General features: G+C 45.2%; 1 protein-coding gene across 1 annotated transcript in view; it reads left to right on the top strand.

The window, feature by feature from the left end:
- Positions 1-16,475, top strand: part of TBX5 (T-box transcription factor 5) — an 89,733-nt gene that overhangs the window by 45,465 nt on the left and 27,793 nt on the right. The gene's annotated exons all lie outside the window — the stretch shown is intronic.

Below are 16,475 nucleotides of genomic sequence, written 5' to 3'. Positions count from 1 at the left end.
GGTCCCTCTGGAACCTCTCTTAGGCAAAGAACTCCCAAGAAGTGTAAATTAATTATAAAGAAATGACAATTCAGCTTCTTTCAAGTACAATGGAGAATCTAAGTCCATGACCTTCCTGTCCCCACAGAGAATGAATTAGTGAAGTTTCACTGAATAAATTTTGACTGTACTCTATTTATTCTGATGAGTTCAATAAAAGAATGGTTGCCTTTAAAAAAATTACCTCCTAAACTAATTTACCAACTATACAAGATAGTCAGTCTTATTTTTTATAAGAACATCACCAGAATACTGAATTAACACCCCCTGTCTGCAGCACTCAAATGGTTGCCAGCATTGGAAAATCATTAAAACATATTCCTTGCAAGTTTCACAAATCAGGAAAAGGACACTTTCATTTCATAACAGATGCAGGTTAAAGTCTTTGGGTTCTCCAGCACAAATCACAATAGTCCTAAATATAGTTAGTGGATGCTTTTGTGAACTGGACATATGATAAGTACTGAGGACACAGTAGTGAACAAGGTGATAGAGGTTGTGTCCTCCTGGAGCTATGGTTAAGTGAGAGAAACAGCTCTTAGGTAATCATCTGCACAATCAATGGTTACATAGGTGGGAAGAACACTGAAGGCAGCATGCATGATGTCATAAATGGATAAGACAAGAAGTCCTAATCTGGTCTGGAGGTGACTTTTAACCTGAGCTCTGAATGATGAGCAGAAATTAACCAAATAAAAAGTTGGAGGGAGAAGCATTTTAGGTAGAAGAGCTTGTGCAAGGGTCCTCCTAGGGCGGAAAGAGTGGTGGAGCATGAGATGTAGGTTCATGAATGGGGAGTGATCACCTAGTCTGCATTCATTCATCTCTTTCAGCAAGCTTATGTTAGGGTCTCACCCTGAGTGGTAGACACCCTTACTTCCAGAAGACCTCCTAATTGTGTTGGGCTCTTTTCCAGTTAGTTTCCGCAGCTGTATAGGACCAGCTGGATTTGTGAGCTGGTGGGCTCCTTTGTACTTGGGAGGGGAGCATCACAGCACTCTCTCGGCTTTCTGGTCCAACTCTGGACACTCGAGCGTGGGACTCAGTTATGGGGCAGAAGGATCACCGGAACCTTATCTTTATACTTAGGAATAGAATTAGTAAAAAGAAATCTAGTTTATTTTTTGGTCCTTGATCAAATTGTGAGGAAGGTAGGGCACCCTACATCTACTTTGAGGATGAAGGGATGGAGCTCCAGTAAGTAGTGACATTGGCCTGATTGGTGACAGAGCTGGGTACCAATACCAGTCAGCTGACTGCTGACACAGATGTTCTACCTCAGAAACAGGGAGACACCTGGGTGCTTTTCTGTCTCCACTTTCTGGGATTGCTGCTTGCTGTCTTGTTCCTTTTAGTAGATAAGGCTATTGTCCTGGGGGAAACCATTATTCTGTTGTTAATAAATATAACACACACATACACGAACAATATACACATATACAAACACACATACATGTAATATACACAGACACACAAACACACACAAATTTACCCATGCACAATATACATATATGCAAACACACAGAGACTTATATGCAAACACACAAACATACAATCTACACATATACAAACAAACACACATACATACACACCCACACGTGTTGCATCAGGCAGTTCTAAAACTCTCATCTTTGTCCTCTGACAGACTAGGCTTATAAAATTCACTTTGCCGCTTACTGCTTCTGTGACCTTGGGCAAGTCACTTAACCTCTTTGACCCTCCATTTAATCATCTATGAAATAAGGGTACTAAGAATACTTACCCCAGGGAGTCATTCTAATGAGCAGTCAATGAGCTCTTGAGTATCAAGTGCCGAGCACAGTGTTTGGTACAGAGGAAACACTCAATAGCTGTTAGCTAATAAAAAGATTGGTGTGTATTGGTTAGGAGTAAGATTAGGATTATTAACCCCTCTCTTCCTCCTTCTCTGGGAGATGCACCCCTATGATCTATTATTTTTATAAGAGATTTAAGTTTGGTGGGGGTTAGGAAAACATCACCATCACCATCGCCTTCAACAATCATTAAAACACAGCTTCCCTGCACAGGCACCATCTCGAAGATGATTTAATTAGCCAGTTTTGTAAGAGACCATTAACCCTGAGTCCTCTATGGCAACAAAGAAGGAGCAGAAGTTTCTACATCCCCAAAGGTGATAAGCCAGCACCTTTTCTGACCTCAGAATGCATCCTTATGCCCTTTAAAAAAGCAGGTATGCATGTCAGTTCTGCTGAATATATCAATTTAAGAACACTCGGTCCCTGTTCTTGGGACTGTGAATGTTGAGGGCAGGAGATAGCCTGGAGTGCAGATTGAACTCATTCCTGGCAGAGTTTTACTGTTTGACTGATGTCCCCCAACTATTGATATTAGCAGCAGAAATAGTAATAATAGCTTTCATGTATTGATCATATATTAGTTGCTGGTCTGTATACTAAGCAGCAGGCCTATGTGGTCCCATCATTGGGAGGTGGGGGCCAATCTGATCTCTATTGTGCAGGAGAGGGAGCCCAGAAGCAGAGAGTTCTGGGGACGTGCCCAGGGTCATTCTGCTTAGGACCGTTGCATGCTGGCAGACTCCCTTTCCCATGGGCCCAGGGGAGGAGGGAGGAGCAGGGAGACGGGGACTGGGGTGTGCCAAAGCAGGGCTTTGGGCCCTCAGATGGCATGTCCCTGGGGCCTTCAGCCTCAGGACAGGTGAAGGAGGTTTTGTGACTGTGGCTGAAAGCTCACTGCCTCAAAAGGGTGAGGCCTTTGGGTTTCCGGGTCTCAGATGCCCAGCTAACCTGCTAGAGTGTAAGCGAGTTATTCACTTCCCGAAGCCTCAGCTCCCCACTCTATAAAATGGGGTGATAAGATCTTCCTGGCAGGCCTGGGGTAGTGATTAAGCAAGAGAGCTGAGGGAGTATGTCCAGCAGGGCCCAGAAACAAACAGAAGCTTACAAGAGATCTGAGCTCAACCCTGACCAACCTCAGCGGGCTTCACCGTCCCCAAGAATTGCTGGGAGAAGCTTCTGTCCTAACCGCTCCCCCCAGTCCTGTTACTTTGTTAACTGCAGCTCTTCTCTCCCAGGGTGAGGAGAGCTTGCTGAGGGCAGGAGCCTTCCTGTCTTGTCTCCCTGTGTTTTCATTTAGAAGCTGTTCTCCAACTCCGGCCTGAATGAATGAATGAATAAATGACTCAATAGATGTGCTCACTGGGGGACAGGACTCTAGAAGTAGGACGAGGACTCTGTGGCAGATGACTGTTCTACCCTGTCTCACATCCTTGCTGCCCACCTCAAATTTCAGAGGTAGTTAGAGGGGATGGTGCATACTGACAGCACGCCACGTCAAGGAGCCGCAGCAAGGGCCACATAACAATCAGCCATGAAGCCTCAGACGCACATGCTCATAAACACTTGTTTTTGCTCAGGGGCAAAACGAACAGCCAGATGATTCTGTTGATCATAGCTACGAACAGCCAGATGATTCTGTTGATCATAGCTAAGCTCAGCTGGTCTCGGCTAGACTTACGTGCTGGTGACCAGCTGCTGGGCCCGGCTGCGGGCAGGTTGGTCTAGAATGTCTTTGCTTTGTCCCACGTGACTTTGTATCCTCTACCCGCCCTCCCTGAGGTCTAGGCCTTTGGGAATGTTGGATCTTAATCCTCCACAGATTTTCAAGAAGAGGAAATGGATACCTCCATACCTCTAAAGTAAAGGCAATGACTTGCTCAAGGCCATGGATTATTTCGTGGCAGAATGGGCAAAGCGTTTGGATGAAACTGCATTTATCCTGGATTCCTGGTATAAGGGGTATTCGGTATTTTGTGACTTCTCTGCATCCGTTGCTCCTTCTTTTGGAGATGGCCCTCTGATTTTTGTGGGGGAGAGTTGTCTTTCCCTCATTGTGTGTGGCCTCTGTGGGTACAGCAGACACTGTCAATGCCACGTCTTATCTCCTGGGTCCATCCTCCAGGTCACCTGCAGCTTTGGTGGTAGTTTGCACATATACCAATGACCTGCTACTTCTAGCATCTCTGGCTTTCTGCTTTAAGTCTTTCTCTGGCCTCAGAGGTTAAATAATTGGCCAGGGAATTAAGTAATGAGGGACAGTAGCTATAAATGCCCCATCTTCCTGTCTTCTTGGTTGGACAATTTTGAGTGTGTTTGACACAGTCTCTTAGAGGGATCCCAGACAGATTGAATGGCTGCATGAATGAACAAACTGAATGACTGTCCCAGTGGCCTACAGAGGTGACCACACCCCTCACTGGTTTCCTTCTGTTTCTCGTCTCATTCCTCAACCCCTCACCTATGGAAATCACTGCACCCAAGCCCTTGTTTCAGGGTCTGCTTTGACAGAAACTTAAACTAAGAGAATGAAGTTATTAATCCAAAACTTTTCATGCCTATGACAAAAGGGTGGGAATACTTGACCCAAGAAAAGCTTATTGACTCTGTTATGTTCTTGTCTATCTCTCTCTTCCCAAGAGAGAATCTTGAGAGGAGAAATAAACAGACTGAAACTGCTAGTGCTCATTCAGGCTCATCCCCAATTAAATGCTTTTTAAGTTCCTTCCACCCAGATCCCTAAGACTGTCCATTTATTATAATTATGGTTCTCTAGTCATCCCTTCACCTCTGTGAGTTCCCTCTCAAAGCTGCCAAGCACAGTTGTAGAGGTTGTAGAGCATGGTACAATCCTCAGAGAATATCATTCACATTCATAGTCTATCTGAATGGTGCCTCTTGGAGTTGTACAGTGCACAGCCTGCCCAACTGTTCATGGCAGCCCTATACCATTGATACTTTCAATACATTCTTTTATTTTGGCAATTATTTGTTTTTTAATTTTTTATATGGAGGTACATACAATAAAATGCATTTATCTTACTCTACAGCTTGATGAATTTTGATACATGTATACATCCATGTATCCATCATCCAGATCAAGATAGCAAACATTTTCACAAATTTTTTCTTTTTCTTTTCCCCCTTCACCTATTTCACCCATTCCTCTACTGTCCTCCCCATGGCAACCAGCAGTCTGTTCTCTATGTCTATAAGTCTATTTCTGTTTTGTTTGTTTATTCATTTGCTTTATTTAGATTCTGCATATAAGTGAAATCATATGATATTTGTCTTTCTCTGTATGACTTATTTCACTGAGCATAATATCCTCTAGGTCCATCCATGTTGCTGGAAATGGCAAGATTTCATTCTTTTTATGACTTAGTAATATTCCACTGTGTATATATACCACATCTTCTTTATCCATTCATCTATTGATGGATGTTTAGGTTGTTTCCATATCTTGGCTATTGTAAATAATATGGCAATAAACATAGGCATGCATGTATCTTTTGGTTAGTGATTTTGTTTTCTTCAGGTGAATTCCCCGAAGTAGAATTGCTGGGTCACACGGTATTTCTATTTTTAGTTTTTTGAGGAACTTCTATACCAATTCCATAGTGGCTGCACCAATCTACAATCCCACCAGCAGTGTACAAGGCTTCCCTTTTCTCCACATCCTTGCCAATATTTGTTGTTTCTTATCTTGTTATTATTAGCCATTCTGACTGATGCAAGGTGATATCTCATTGTGGTTTTGATTTGCATTTCCCTGATGATTAATGAAATACATTCTTTTCTGTAAGGTTGTACCATAGTTGATGAAAACCTTAATATAGAAATGACTTAGAGATCTTCTGTTCTAGCCCTCCAGATAAGTGAATGTCTAAATTATGGGCATGAGATAGTTGCAGTATAGTTGAATCCTGCTGAAACTCAATTCAGGTATCCTTTAGGTTAAAGTTTATCCCTAAAGCAAAAATCCAGAGGAGAAAAATCCAGCTATCACAAAGGCAACTTGGGGGGGAAGATCTGACTTTGCTTTCTGGATATCATTTATATATAGGGGGTGAGCCTTATTTTCTCATTACTTTTATACTCTTGAAATGACCAGACAGAAGCCCAGCCATTGCCACTGGCCTTTCCCAACTGTATCTGCTACCTGCCTCCTTTTCCTAGGGAAAGATACAGTTGAAGGGAAAGAAGGGGTAGGGGGAGAGAGAGAGAGGGGCAGAGAGACACACACACAGAGAAAGAAGAACACAAGAAAAGCTTCTACATTGCTCTAATTTTTGAAACATAAAAGCTATTCTTTTAGAGTAAATCCTTTTTTTTCCCCTGTGGCATTAAGGCTGGAGGAATTCCTAGGAAAATAATTTGTCAAACCCCGACTGATCAAAGATACATATGAAAGGACCCCACTTTTTTCCTTCCCAAGGAAAAAACAGCCCCCATCTATGCTCAGAATGAATTGGCAATTCATTTGCCGACTGTCAGATAAAGTAGCACAATCCCCATCACATCTTTGGCTGGACAGGACCAGAAGGAAGCAATTCTGTGCCCACCGAGTGTACAAGCCGGGGGTATGTTAGTGATTAAGGGATCCTGGCCTGGGGGAGGCAGAGAGATATGACTCAGATTCACAAATGCACCATAAATCTCCCTCTTTTATTCAAAATGTGTGTTTTATAGTCGTTTCCTGGCCAATTGCTGCCTTGAATAAATATATAACATAGCTGGACCTTAGCTTTTAGGCCCGGAGCTGGGGTTTGTCTTGAGGGCCAAATATTCCTGATATTTCCAAGAGCTAGAAAAGCACAAATAATGAAGCTCCCCTTTCTGACTCACCAGCCACATCCTACATCAGAATTAAAAATAGATGTCGGCACTAATTGGGCCAAGAGAGATAAAGTAACACCTGGTCAGTTGAGCGAATTCTTATATTCTTCAAACAGACTTCTGCTGCCCCCTCTCACCCAACTCCCCTCAACCAGGCACCCCCAGTGAAGCTGCAATGTCTGAGGGTCACTGACGGCATTTGGTTAGGTCCGCTGACTCAGACACTTGCCAGAAGCTCTGGAGGATCAAGGGTTTCCATGGAAAGGTTTTAGAAGATTTCCATTTGGTCTTGAAACACCAGGGTCCCCGACTTCCATCCCTTTGCACCGAGGTGGCCACTTCCAGAGGTGGGGAGGGAGAAGCCTCATGACTTAGTCACTCTTTTCCTCTCTTTTGCCACCAACTTCGGTGGAGTTTGGAGTCCAAGACCCACAGGGCTTCTACAGCCCTGTCTGTTGGAGGTGGATTATATGCTAAGCATTTTATACAGATTATCATTCATAGGCCCCAAACATGCCTTTGAGATTTTTAGAAGGAAATGCAAAAATGAAGAGCTACTCAGTTACGAGATTCCCAATGCAGCCCTGTGAGCTTGGCAGGAGCCATTCGAATCCTCATTTTACAGGTGAGCAAATGGAGGCTAAGAGGGGTCATCACTTGCCGGAGGTTTCATTGCTGGAATAGACAAACACTGTCACTGTCACTCTCTCCATCCACGATGCTAGGCACTTGCAGCGTGCCCCAGTACAAAGCCAAAACAGCAAGCTCCCTGCCCTCAGAGAGGCCTCAGTCCAGTATGACATTACATGTCTTGTGTCTGGATTTCTGAGTTAGCTAGGGGCCTGGCAGGAAGTGGGTGCTCAGAGACTTTCTGCCAGATTCCCAAATTCCTGACAGGCTGGTGATCTAAGTTGGAGAGAATGTTAATCTTGATATGTATGGAGGGGTCAATGAATACTCTTATTTCTCAGAGAAAGTTGCACTCAAGAACGGGGGGTTCAGAGATCTCGGGGGAAGAGAGGGCTAAATCTTGTATAGCCTGAGGGTCACAGTCTCGAGTCAGGGTGCTGGTGTGGAGCGAGGCTCTGAGGACCAGGAGGGAGGCATGGGGGGTGACCCTGCCTGTGACAGAGCTGAAGCAGGCTGCCTGGAATGGAGCCCCATAGCTCTCACTTCTCCGTGATGCCAAACCTGGTAAACGTCAACATCTTGGGCTCCAGTTTCTTTCCTTATAAAATATTGATAAGAAGATTGTGAATGAAACCAGTGAAAACATAAAGAAGGATCTGCACAGAGCCAAACACAGAACACTCTGGAAAAAGCATTGATTAAAGTTATTGTCTCTCTCCTGCCAATTTCCATAAAGAATCTTTGGCTGCAAAAATACGTGCGATCCACAAACGACAGTGACTAAAACAATAAAGCTGAGAATAATGAGCACAAATCAATGCATTCCATTTGGTCTTGTGGGGCAGACTATATTTTCCAAAAGGAGCCCCAGCACTATTTTTGTCGCTTGTTCTCTTCTAGAACTGCCATGTTTCTCCCATCAGGAGGTGGAGTCTGCTTTTCCACTTGATTCTGAGTTGGACCTCGTGGCTCAGTTCTGGCAAAGAGAATGTGGCAGGAGGCATACTCCCCAGCACTAAGGGCTGAGGTAAGGGCCAGGCCCAGGGTGGGGGGCAGGAGTGACTTCCTCACTTGGAAAACCTCCTCCCACGGCTTGGTCATAAAAGGTGATACCACTTCTGCTGACTTGCCCGGGGACACCCACTCCAGAAACTGTCACGCTGTGAGGAAGGAGCCCACGGGGAGAGCCGAGGAGGAGAGACTCACCCGGAGGGCAGCTGAAGCCCCCGGTCTAGAGCAGGCATCTGCGTCTAGACATGCGGATGAAGACCCTTCAGACCCTTCTGCCTCCTCCTGTTCTTGACATTGTGGTGTCGAGACCCACTGACCCTGCCGTCCCTGCCTGAATTGCTGACCCCCCAGAATCCAGGAGCATGAGAAAGGGTTGTTTTACACCACTAAGTTCAGGGTACTCTCTGCTTCTCAGCTTTCAGAACTAGAATGTCCTGTGTACTGGTTGGAAGTATATTCGGCTCTGACCTTCCTTTCTGCCGAAACAAGGAAAGAATTATGGTTAGTTACTATAGCACAAGATTTCATAAAAGGCAAACAAATGTAACTGTTTGCTAAAAACCAGGAGGGAATGTTCCCTTGGGTTCTTGTAAAGGAGGCTGTATTGCTCTGTAATTTTTTGGTGATGGTCTTGAGGGTACCACCATGGTAAGCCCAATAACAAATCTTATGGGACTGTTTCTCCCAGGTTCCCTCCATGTGCCACAAACCCCCAAATCACAATTTGGTAAAATCAAGTAGTCCAGAGACCCAAATGATAAAATCTGCTTACTAAGGTCTCTGCAAGTCTGGCTCAATCAGTTGCATAGAAATCAGAAAGCAACTGAGGCCAGGCCTTTATGACCACCACACAGCGGGTCCTGGCACAGAGGCAATGCTCCAAAGGTATTTGTTGAATGAATAAAAATAAATGGCTGTATTAGTTCAGACAATCCTTTATGGACACAATTTCTCATAACACGAAGAGTGTAAGAAATACCCCAGTTAGAGAGGTGAGAAATCAATGAGCTTTGGAATTGAGAGGAATCCAGATTCAAATCCCACAGATGTTTCTGATGAGCTGTGTGGCCGTAGGTGAGTTACTTAACTTGTCTGGGCCTGGCTTCCTTATCTCCAAGATGGAGAAATAGTAGCACTCTTTTCATAGTATATAGTATTGCAAGAACAATGGTGAGTTTTTAAAGGGTCACGTGCAGGGCTGACGGCAGTGTGAGCAGCTGCAGAGGCTTTTCTCTTTCGCTCACTCTCTCTTTCCTGGGTTTCACACTCTCCCCCAGCCACTTGAGAACGACAAGCTTTGGTTTCAAGTGGTTCCCCTGGGAACGGGGCCCCAGGTAGAGCGTCAGGGCAGGACCATCTCCCCGGCACTCAAGGCTGGTCTAAAAACAGGCCAAGCCCCGGGTGCGGGGGAGGGTGGGGGTGACCTCTGGGCTCTGCAAACGTCCGGGGCTCTTCGGGGAAGCAGGCCAGCCAGGGTGCCCTGTCCTAAATGCCTCGCTTCCTCCCCTCCCCCAGCCTCCCCATGTCAGGCCCTCTCCTCTCGAGGAGGGAACTGTAAGTACTTTAGACAACAGGCCGATAGTGTCAAAGAGATGGATGGGACAGGCGGCTTATCTTACGTAAAGAGACACGGCTGGCTGGGCCTGTTGCTTCTCCCCCTCCTCTTCCTTCCCAGCCTGTGAATTTAATTTTCTTTCACACACACACATACACACACACACACACACACACACATGCAAGCCCACATGCACACAGACCCTGGGAAGCTTCTTTCTGTTTCTCAGAATTGCCCACAATTCTTATCACTTAAAAAACTCAAGACAGCAGCCAGGGCACAGAATGTAGCCCTACTGAGAGTAGATTCTGAATATTTGAGGTGGGGGCAGGATGAAGGAAGTATGCCCCCGTCCCCTCAGCAGAATTGCTAAAAGACAGAAAAAAAAAAAAAAAAGAAAGAAGAAATCCACAAAAAAGAAAGAAATCAGCTCTAAGTAATATCAATACACTATAAATATCAATAGATACATACTATCTTTATTTGAGTGTCCCTTCGACTCCAGACCTCTGACTCACTTTCTAGATTCTGGTATTGGGTTGCAAAGCATGGTAGTTTTCCTGGGCTTTGGGGCTGCAGGGCACAGTGTGAAAAGTGGGGGCGCCCAGGTTTCCGGCCCAGAAATGCAGGAACAAAGGAAGGCTAGCAGGATATTCCTAGAAAATTAGGGACTGAATCAGGGCAGACACTTTGGAGCGCTATTGACTTCAAGAAAAAGTGTGCGTCCCTGTAATCCAGCCACTTTCCCTCTGGGTTCCTACGCCAGAATAGTTGTTCTCAACCAAGGGGTGGTTTTGCCCCCCAGGGGTTACTTAGCAATGTCCAGAGACATTTTTGGTCTTCATGATGTGTGTGTGTGGGGGAGGGTGCTCCTGGCATCTAGTGGGATGATGCTCAACTTCCTGCAGGGCATGGGACAGGAATTATCCAGCCCAAAAGTCAACAGTGCCAAGGTCGAGAGCCCCACCCGTAGAGAAATACCAGCCCACACGCACACTGGAGAATGTACAGAGCTGTACTCAGCAGACTTTATTAGGTAAATATTTTTAATTGAAATATAGTTAATATATAATATCAAATTGGTGTCTGATGTACAACAGTGATTTGACAATTATATACATTTCTAAATGCTCACCGCCATAAGCGTAGTTACCATCTGTCACCATACAAAGAAATTACAATGTTATTGGTTATATTCCCTGTCCTGCACTCCCATTCCCATGGCAAATTCTAAAATAAATTGAAGTTTGTGCCTCTTTATCCTTTTACCTGCCTCACCTGCCCCCTGCACCCCTCTCCCCTATGGCAACCAACAGTCTCTTCTCTGTGTTTATGGGTCTGTTTCTGGTTTGTTTGTTTGTTTTGTTTTTTAAATTCCACTGTAAGTGAAAAAACATTTTTTGAATAGTAAAGACTTGGAAACAGCTTAAATATGCATTAATGGGAGCCTGACTCTATGGATAAGTCTTGACCCTGGGTGCACCAGGAATCATAACATTCAGATACCCAGGCTCTGCCCTCAGAGATCCCATTCATTTTATTTGGGGAGGGCCCCTGGCATCAATATTTATAAAGGTTATAAAGGACACCCCTGCTACAAACACACCTTGGTGTTTTAATATGCAGCCAGTTGCATAACCTAGGTTCTATCTACCTTCAGGAATGCTACTCAGCAGTGGAAAAGAACAAGGTGGCTCTGTATGCATCATATAGGGCAACACTCCCAGACATATCATTGAAGGAAAGAAGCCAGTTGCAGAATCATATGTTTAAGGTGGTGCCATTTGGAAATAAAACAAATCAACCCACCCCATTAGAAAAGTCTACATACCAATAGACACACATGCAAAACTGGACTACCGATTGTATGAGTACAGAGCATGTCAAGCATACAATGGGTTCTGGGAAGATACAAATATCTCAAAATGCTCTCAAATGGTACTGAAGAGACCAAGATGGGGGTGGGGGCTTTGTGACCTTGTCTTCAAGGTAAAATTTTTTAAGCAAGGAGAATGTATTCATGACTGTATAAGTAAAATGCAATTACAGTAGGAAAACAAGAGGTAATGGGGAATATAGTCACTTAAAACCCAGTGAGGTTGGACATTGCCAGGGACACCAGGACTTTCTCAGCTGAGGCTCAGGCTTATTTATGTATTTCAGATCGGGAGGCAGGAACTTCTCACTCACTCCCCCACCACACCCTCAGCGTAGCGGCCTCCAGAGCCTCCATGTGTGTCCCAAACAAGTGGACAGCTGATCAGAGCAGAGGCTCACAGATGCTTGTTTTATTAATCAGTGTCATGTCCAGGGAGCTTACATTGCCAGATTTCTCTTTCTTTCTTTCTTCCAAGAAGCCTCCTGTTAGTGATCAAAATTATTCTGTGTATCTGGGCAGGGAGTGGGGAACAGAGGGGGCCCAGGAGGCTGTCCCATCTCAAGGCATTGAAGACCCCACCTGGATTCAAGAAGGAAGAAGGGTAAGGCTGGCAGCAGACAGCAACCCTGAGGGTTCTGGCGGCTCAGGCAGGATGGGCAGGGGACTCTCTAGAGAGTCATTCCCACCTTCATGCATTCAGCCATTCACCATTTTTTTGCACACCAACTATGTGCCAGGCCCTGTGTCTAGTGACAAAGATAAAGAAATGAAAGGCATGGAATTATCTCTGCCTTCAGTGAGACAAATAGACATTCATTCCTTTATTCCACAAGTATTTGTTGTGTACCTACTATGTGCCAGCATTTGCTAGGTACAGGGTTGGGGAGACAACAATAATAACAATACAGTATTATTCATTAATTAATAGTAACAGTATTATTATTAGTAATAGTAGTGTATTAGATACTTCCATAACACATACTCTGTAGGCATTGTGCTAAGCATATTTTAATATATGTTAATTCATTTCATCTTTAAAACAACCTTAGGAAGTAGATTTTATTCTTACCACTATACACATGAAGAAATTGAGGCACAGAGAGGTTAAGGAACTTGCTCAAAGCCACTCAGCTAGTATGTCACATAGTGGAGATTTAAATCCATGCAGCTTGTCTCTATTGCCTCCACTTACTCCATTATGCTTGTTGTAAGGAACACAGACACCATCCCTACCCTCTTGGAGCTAAAAGGCAAGTGTTTGTCTGTTGGGAAGTGGGGGAGTAGGGACAGACTCAGATTAACCTGTAAATATGGTTGATTTTGTCTTGGTGTGGGGACTTAGTGAAGGCTGCTCCAAGGAAGTATTCTTTAAGCTGCAATTTGAAAGGTAAATAGAAGTTAACTAGCAAAAGTAGGAGAGCAATGGTTCTCTAGGAGTAGCACGTGCAAAGGTCCTGAGGTTGGACTGAGGTTAACCAACTCTTGGAAGAGGAAGGAAAAGTCAGTATGGCTGGAGCACAGAAGATCTAGGGCAGGACATGAGAAGGCTAGAGACACTGGCAAGGCCCAGGTCACAGGGACCATAGAGACTGGGGTAAAAATTTGGTTTTTACTCTTCAGAACATAGAGAACCATGGCAGATTTTCAGCAAGAGGGCATTGTGACAAGCTCACTCTGGCTGCAATGGGAGGGGCATGGGGGATTTTGGTACAGTAAATGCAAAGGTGGGGACAGAAGGAGGGGACTCAACTCAAGAGAAAGCGAGAGGTCAGGATCCCCTTTGTCTTCATGTTCATATCCTCCTAGTTGACACCTCTGAGATTCCCCAACTGCAGCCTAAATATCCCTCCCTGCTCAGCACTCATGTGCTCTGTTTGGCCCTGGTTTCTGCTATGTGCCCACATGTGGCCTCAAATTGTTACATGCATGGCCATCTTGTCTCTCCAAGTAGTTTGGGATGCAAATGACTGGATCCCCACTTTGAAGCCTCTTGGGCAGACATTGTCAGTTTCTTCCCTCACAGACATATCCCTTTTCCTTGCCCCAGTCAAGATAGCAATATGCCCATGGCAATCCCATTCTTCTTTTGGTCAAGTACTTGCTTTCCCAGGTTCCTTTGCAGCAAGAAGTGGCTATGTGATTCAGTTCTGGCTTTGAGAAGACCTTAGGATGAGACAGGACCTTCAAGAGCTTTACTGAGGGAAACATCTTGAAGCCCAAATGGGAGGGAGTCAGAGGAGGCTGGGAGAGCCGTTAGATCTGTCTGGCCCCTGTGAAGAAGAGGGTGAAGGAAGTTTGGCTAGGAAGAGCCTCAGACTGCAGTGCAGTTGTAAGGAAGGTTCAGCGAGGCCAACAGGGAATCCTTGAGTCAAAGTTATCCATCAGAGGAATCCCATGTCTCCCAGAACATGCCTACCTTAGTATCCCTGCTGTGCTAAGTCCTTGGCAGAAGCAGCCCAAGAGAAGTGTAGCCTTGGTGAGAATCTGGCCATGGGTTTCAAAACACAGCAAGTGGAGCCATTGGTCAATTATCCCTCCTCTGGTTGGGGGTCTGCAAGGTACATTTCATGGCTACCGCAGTATTATTTCATTCAATTCTCCAATCTGCCCTATGGAGTGGCAACCTAAATTGATTCAGTTAGAATGCATTCAGCTGTCCTAAAGAAAGCCTGCGTCCCAGAGCAGTGTCAAGGCAGAGCAGTACCAGGGCTGGTTAACTGTATGATGCCAACTAAGGATTCAGCCTCCTTCCAATTTCTTGCTCTGCTGTCCTGAGCCTTCTGTTTAGCTTTGCATGGGTATCAACTGACTTCCACAGTTCCAGTTCCTACAGTCAGATTTAACAGTGTCCAGGGGTTGCGGAGGGACGGGTATTTCCCCAAATGTGAGACATGTATCTTCTCAAATCTGCTCGGTTGAATTGGCTCAGGGTCCTCTCCCTGAAAGGATCACTGCAAGAAGAATGGGATCTTTGTAATAGTCTTAATCTGACCAGAATTCAGCTCTGGGGCTGGGCCTGCCTGTGGGGAAGCACGGTGTCCCTTCGAGGAGGATCAAGTTGACAAAATCAGGGTTTTGTCAGCCAAGTGGAAAAGGGAACAAGTGGGTACTGGATAAGTGTCATAAGTTGGGGTTCTCTAAGAAGTGGACCCCAAGATGGAGGTTAGTGTGCAAGAGGTTTAATGGGGAGTGCTCTTGGGATCGGTGAGTGTGGAAGGGAAAGAAAGGGAGTGGATGGACAAGAGAGGAGCTGGGCTGTCATGCAGTCTTAGGGAAGGTTTTAGCCAACCCCACAGAGAACCTGGTGTTAATTACACACTTGTAGCTTAAAATACACACATTTAGCATCTCAGTTTCAGTGGGTCAGGAGTCCAGGCACTTGTCCTCTGTTTTAGGGTCTCTCACATGGCTTTATCAAGGGGCTGGACAGAGCTGGGGTCTCATCTCATGGCTCAGTGAGGAAAGGATCTATTTCTAAGTCCACGTGGCTGTTGGCAGAATTCGGTTTCTTATGGGTTGTAGGACTGACGGTCTCAATTTCTTGCCGGCTGTTGGCAGGAGGCCACCTTTGGTTGTTAGCCATGTGGGCCTCCCCAACATGGCCACTTGCTTCATCAAAGGCAGCAAAGGAGAGATTCTGCTAGCAAGACAGACATTACAATTGAGAAGTGACACTCTGTCACTTTTGCCATGTTCTATTGTTAGAGGCAAGTCAAGGGTTGGACCCACTGTCATGGGGAGGCGATTATACAAGGACATGAGATCTACAGGCAGGGATAATTGGCGATCACCTTAGAGTCCTACCACCACAAACTCTTGAGCTGGGATGGCCCTTTTCAGAGTTGTTCCAAGTTGGGTCACGGGGCTCTGGCCTTCATGTCTTCCCGTTGACCCATCATTGGATGTGGGTTGACCCAGGAAAGGGTTTTGACCTTGAATGAAGAGGTTTTCTGCTGATGTGGCAATTTCTATCAGCTGAGAAGCTTTTCGGTGGTGAGTCCATCCTTCAGTGCTGAACTGGGGACCTGGGAGCCACAGCAGTGTTTCACAGCCAACAGAATCCGCTACAAATATTAGCCCTATTTACAGATGAGGAAGTGAAAACTAAGCCTTGCCCAAGTCCACACATTAGTATGGGATTAAGCCGTAGTCCAGCCCCAGTCGCCTGACTCCAGGGCGTTTATGCTTAACCACTGCCTTACGATTCCCTGATGGAATTTAAAGTCTAATATGGGGCAAACCGATAGCTGGATTTGCAATAAACTAGGTATAAACCCAGTGGTTCATGTTCCTGGCTGCCAGATACATTGCTAATCACAGCTGCGGTGGCATTTACAAAGAAAGATGAATTATTGAAGGTGATAATGTAAGTGGGTTGCAGTCATAGCTCACAAGCTGATAGACTTTTCTGAATCTAATTTTATTAGTTAGGATAGACTGGGTAATGCTGCAGTAACCAACCCTGAAAACTTAGTGGCTTAACATTCTCACTTCTGTCACAGTCTAATATGGGTTGGACAGCCATCTTTGACTGTTCTTCAAGTGGTGATTTAGGGATCAAGTATCCTTCCATCTTAAACACAGAGCCTCCTGGGTCATCAAGGAAAGAGCAGAAGGTTGTAGATGGTGCGCAGGGAGTCTCATGACTTAAAGTGGAAGTAATGGATTTATATCTACTATGCATTGG

The sequence above is a fragment of the Manis javanica genome, chromosome 15, assembly GCF_040802235.1.
Source record: "Manis javanica isolate MJ-LG chromosome 15, MJ_LKY, whole genome shotgun sequence".
NCBI classification, from domain to species: domain Eukaryota; kingdom Metazoa; phylum Chordata; class Mammalia; order Pholidota; family Manidae; genus Manis; species Manis javanica.
Note: the sequence above shows the minus strand (reverse complement) of the source record. Positions and strands in the feature narration are given on the sequence as shown.